The sequence below is a fragment of the Danio rerio genome, chromosome 1 (assembly GCF_052040795.2).
Source record: "Danio rerio strain M-AB ecotype USA chromosome 1, GRCz13ab, whole genome shotgun sequence".
Taxonomy (NCBI): domain Eukaryota; kingdom Metazoa; phylum Chordata; class Actinopteri; order Cypriniformes; family Danionidae; genus Danio; species Danio rerio.
In genome coordinates, this window is record NC_141021.1 from 25,987,303 (window position 1) to 25,992,753 (window position 5,451).

The window sequence follows — 5,451 nt, forward strand, 5'->3', positions numbered from 1 at the left end:
TGTAAAACAGTGCAACACTGAGTTAATTAACAATATGAGTCAGTTAATATAATAGAAGCATTGTAAAGTAAAAGAGATAGCATTGCATGAACATTGTCACTGAATACTCAGGGAAGAGTTTAAGACAAAACACTGCCCATTTATCACCACCTTGATTCAAATTCAGTTATTGACAAGTTACAGTACAGATCATCAACGACGAAAGCCAACCCATCTTTTAGAAACCAACTTCAGGACACTAAAGGAAAAGTGATATTTGACTTAAATTGCATTCATGGTCTTATAATCAATAAGTCAATAAGTCCCATTTGTCTACTCAGAGAATACACTTTATTAGAAGTACAGTAGATTGTCTGGTGTGCCTTAATATGAGATGAGTGATGTGTCTGTCATTATATCAAACATACACTCCCAAGGGTTTGTGCACTGATAACTGCTTCGCACTTCACTGACTGCTTCAGAGAGATTGCTATATTGAATAACAATAGAAAGGTCACAGCTAACCTCAGGGCTTCTTTTACGTATAAAGCGAAAATTTAAGGCAGGGATGTAGAAAGGGAATTATATCTGGTAACTTGATCATCAGACCAAGAAATCAATAACTTGTGCTTCAGACACCAAGATTGGGATTCAATGAAGACCATACTATATTATCAATATAAGAATTGTTCATTTAAACTGATGAGGTTAAATGATTTATTTATTCTAGTTGTAAATATACTACCAAATGAACATATCAGCTATATCACAAGAGTAGCAGTGCGATGTGGTTGTATATGGGCACTGGTGTGAGGCATGCATTGGCACAAGGTTGCAATGCTATGAGTGTGTTGTTCTATTTATACAACAGTTCAATGGAATAATCATGTATGTAAAAAAGAAAATCCAGCACAGGATTCAAAAAAACTTTTGTATGAGGAACTACTTTCTTCCACCATTAATTCACATCTGCAGCTGACATCAGAACAGAACACGTCACTTCAGAGCTTGTATTTCAATGATTCTCTAGTGTTATACAGTATCTAAATCGATGACAAAACAGGTGATTTTGCTGATTTTTTAAGATTATAAGGCTAAACAGCATGAAATGCCATTAGTCTACAGAGATTTCCCAGTATTTCTCTGTAGTAATCTGTGACGCTCAATAATCAGGACGTGGAACCCAATTGCAAGTAAAAGTTTTTTAATTTTTAATCACAGAAAAAGACAGAGGAAATGGTGAGTGGCTGGAAGTACACAGTCTTTTAGCAGGAATAACCAACACATTCTCACTCCCAACTCGTCACATACTGACGCTTGGTCAGGAACCCTCGGCGTCAGTTATTGACGCACAGGGTACCCCTTTAGCGTCATATTTAGACGTGCAGGGATTCCCTATAGAATCTGTGCCTGAGCCTGAGGCGTCATATGGAGACGCTGGAGGCTCGTATAATTACCAATAGATGTCAACGCAATTTTTAAAACCTGATTTACGCCTATAATCTTAGTTTTCTTATTTTAAAAATATGTAATTTTTATTTTGTTCATGAAAAGCGTCTGTAAACGGGGTCGAAACTACTGTATGAATAAACTTCGGCCCACGTGACATCCCTTCACGGTGAGTTTAACGCCGCTCTGCTATTGGTCAAACTGCATCAGCGGTGAGTTCTCAGATGAGTTCAACTGTCAACATTAAATATTACGTTAATGCTGCATAATATATTTTTATTGGAGATTAGTTGGTGTTTATAAATATGTTATCATTTACTTTATATTTAATGAGTGAAAATATATTCGGTTGTCCAGTTTAGGGTAACTATGCCTAATAAAACTTTGATTCATTCATATTATTTATTATTTTTTTACTTTAAAAAAATATTAAATTTCAAGTACTAAGTTTAAAAATGTTTTCGGCTGATATTTTTCATTTTAAATTATTTATTAAAGTTGGGGTCATTGTATGTGGCGATCTATTTTTTACAGTCTATGCTCGCTATAGGTTCATTGCGATCCCAAGGTTCACTGCGGTTTTCCACAAGGTAAGTAAAAAGTAAACAAATAAACACGATTTGTTGATAAAGCATGTACTGTAAACTAGCGACGTTATCTAATTACATCAAGTTCATTTATTAAAAACATATTTTTCTCACATATAACGTTGGTCATGCATTAGAACAATATATACATTTTAAGATAAGGAACAGTGTAACCAGATTGTTGTTTTCCACAATAGAATTCGTGCAAAATCTATATATAATATGCAATATGCAACTCTAATAATACAAATGTATTCGTAATTGTTTCAATATTAAAGAACATCAAGTGTTTCCAAAGGTTTATTGTAAAAACAATTATTTTCCATGCCTTAAAACACACACACACACACACACACACACACACACACACACACACACACACACACACACACACACACACACACACACATATATATATATGTATATACATATATATATACATATATATATATATATATATATATATATATATATATATATATATATATATATATATATATATATATATATATAGCATAACAAAAGCTCAAGTATAACTTAAGCTGATGTATGTCACACAATGAATATCATACACTATTACCAGTACAATTTGGCCTTTACCAATTTATTTAATAAAAGAAAGAATCTATCATCTCTAAATTGTGGTAAAGAGGCACAACAAGCTGTCTTCTTTTCAAATATTATGTCAGTCAGGATGGTAATGGTAAAATTCAAGGATTACCTTGCACCTTCTCAGAAATTTACCATTGATCATTTGTATTACAAGTGGCTGGATTGTTTTTAACACAAGCAACGTTTTTTTAAATCATTATCTTAAAGAGATTAAGGCTCATTTTGGACTACACTTACATTACTTTACAACTGCTTAATGCAGTACTGATGTATCTAGTAGTTTAGTGGGTTTAACTAATGTCACATCTGTTTTTATTCATTTCAGATGCAGAAACTTTTGACATATGAATTCATCTTGACTAAGGGTAATGTTTTTGTTCAGAATTAATCATTATTTAAAATCATTGTATTATCTTTGTTATTATGTACAGATTTTAAAAGAATGTACTTTCTTTTAATAAAGAACTCTTCACAGCACTGCAGCTAAACAGTCACAACCTCACAGAGCTGCACAACTACCCCACTCAGATCAGTGTTGAAGCTGGAACCTCATCTTGTGTACAGCAAAGGCAGAGCTGAAAATTCACTGTTTGTCTTGTATTGTGTGGTAAGTCATAGTTTTATTAATTTTTTTATTTTATTGCAACACTAAGTAGTCCATTCTGTGGCCAATATGATATAAAGGGCCTAAAATGGGACTGACGTGATCATTGTTTTGATTTCTAGATAAGTACTCATGGGGCTACACATGCAGCTGAAGTTAGCTACATTGAGTAGGACATTTCTTTCAGTATACTCTTAAAGAGATTCACCCAAAAATGAAAATTCTGTCATTATTGACTCATCCTTCACTTGTTCCAAATATGTCTGACTTGCTTACTTCAGTTAAACACAAAAAAATTATATTTTAAAGAAAGATGAAAACCTGCAAACATTAACTTCCATAGTATTTGTTTTTTCCTACTATGTATGTCAATGTTTTTAGCTTTCCAGCTTTCATCAAAAAACTTCCTTCATGTTCAACACAAAGTAACTTGGAAGTTTTTAAAAAAGGTTTACAACCACTTAAAGGAGAGTAAATAGTGAACTATTCCTTTAACCCAATCTAGTTGACTTTACTAGAAAATTGTATAGAAACCCAGTGCCTTAAACCCCTTACATTTTATACAAGGTACAACTTAACAGCCATACTTGAATTAAAATATTACTGTAAGTTCAAGAAGATTGTAAAGGTTCTAGGTTAATTTAAAGTGGGCTGTTTAGTTTCACCTTGTGTAAAAACAAAGGATTTAAGGCAACATGTTTCGATGCAGTTTTCTAATAAAGTCAACTAGTTTGGGTTAAGAGTGTAATGGGTTACAGTAATAGCAGTGAATCATGCAGGCATAAAATAAATGTTTAGCCATGTAAAGCAATAAGCTTGTTATAATTTAGAAATATTTTTAGGGTGGAGCACAGTATGCTGTTGTAGTTTTCATATAATTGATGAGTCAAACATGAGATGTGTTTTAAATTGCAAGACGTGAATTAACAATATGTTCATCAAGATTCAAATCTTGCATCTTATATTTTTTAAGGTTTTGGCCCAATAATACCCATATTCTGCTATTTTAAAAATCATACTGGAATTTGTGTCAGCATTCCCTTCAATGAAAACTACAACAGTGGACATCAGTGGTGATAAAAATGTATGAGAAGGATAAGGGTGTTCATAATGAGAAGTGCAGTCACTATCCTGATCTCTGAGTTTGTAGAACTGACAGATCTGCTTGGAATACATGGAAACATGCTGGAAATGTTTAACCTATTTTACAGTTAATTCAAGAGTGCCAGGTTTAATGACACTTTACATATATAAATAAATATCACTGAACTTTCTAAATGAAACCTAACACTCATTCTTTGTTCAGTAATGATGTTGTGCACTTCTAATACTTTACAGTGGCAAAACCTGGAATAACACATGGGAGCCCTCCAGGAATTCCTGACACTTTACGCCCAAGTCTCCTTATGCTAACCGGATTGCAATATGACAGTCTAGTCAGCATAAACACCTGGACTCACCAAGCACACTTTGGTTCTCAGTGTTTTGTAAAAATAGTTTTTGCTATTCTTCAGTAAATACTTGAATATGTTTTGAACTTATTCTACTTTTGATGTTTAAGTTCAGAAAGTTGTTATTATAAACATAATTTGCATTTGTCATGAACTTGACTTCTTGTTGTTGTGAAAGCTGTTTATTATGATGGCATTTCCAAAGGCATCATTTGAAAAGATTTTTTGCAGTGCAGTTTTACTTGAGCTTGACATACCAGATGTATGACATGAATAAATATCACAAAATAAATATAATAATAATAATACAAAATATACATTTCCTTCAATTATAATTGTTTTTATTCATTTATATATGTATGGTAATATATTATTGCATTAAAAACTTATAAAATATATATTTTTGGTTAAAATATATATTTTTGCATTTTTGTGTGATTTTTATTATTTATTTTTATTTGTGGCATTATAAATAAATTATAAATGTTTCATTAAAAATGTGTTGTGTTTATTTGCATACTCATTTACAATGAACTACTATTTATACTATTTAATGGGCACTATATTTGTCATTTAAGTTTGACATATATTTATATTTGTATACCTACATGATGCAGGGTTTAGTTACAGCAAATGCTTGAAATGTTTTCAAACATGAAGCTTTTTTATTATTTTATTATTCGTTTCAAATTAAGTATACTGCCTATGATCTGGTTTTACTATGATCATTTTGCACATCAGGTTACCCCCACAAAGTAATCTCACGGTA

The 5,451-nt window shown here is 31.9% G+C and overlaps 1 long non-coding RNA gene across 2 annotated transcripts; it reads left to right on the plus strand.

Annotated features, from left to right (window-relative positions):
• Positions 1–1,975: 1,975 nt before the first annotated feature.
• Positions 1,976–5,178, plus strand: LOC147846835 (uncharacterized). Of its 2 annotated transcripts, XR_015476607.1 has the most exons (4): positions 1,976–2,018; positions 2,953–2,992; positions 3,091–3,234; positions 4,570–5,178. It is a non-coding gene; the product is annotated as an uncharacterized LOC147846835 (long non-coding RNA). The 2 variants fall into 2 exon arrangements; XR_015476606.1 differs by lacking the exon at positions 1,976–2,018 and having other exon boundaries at positions 2,951–2,992.
• The last annotated feature ends 273 nt before the right edge of the window (positions 5,179–5,451 follow it).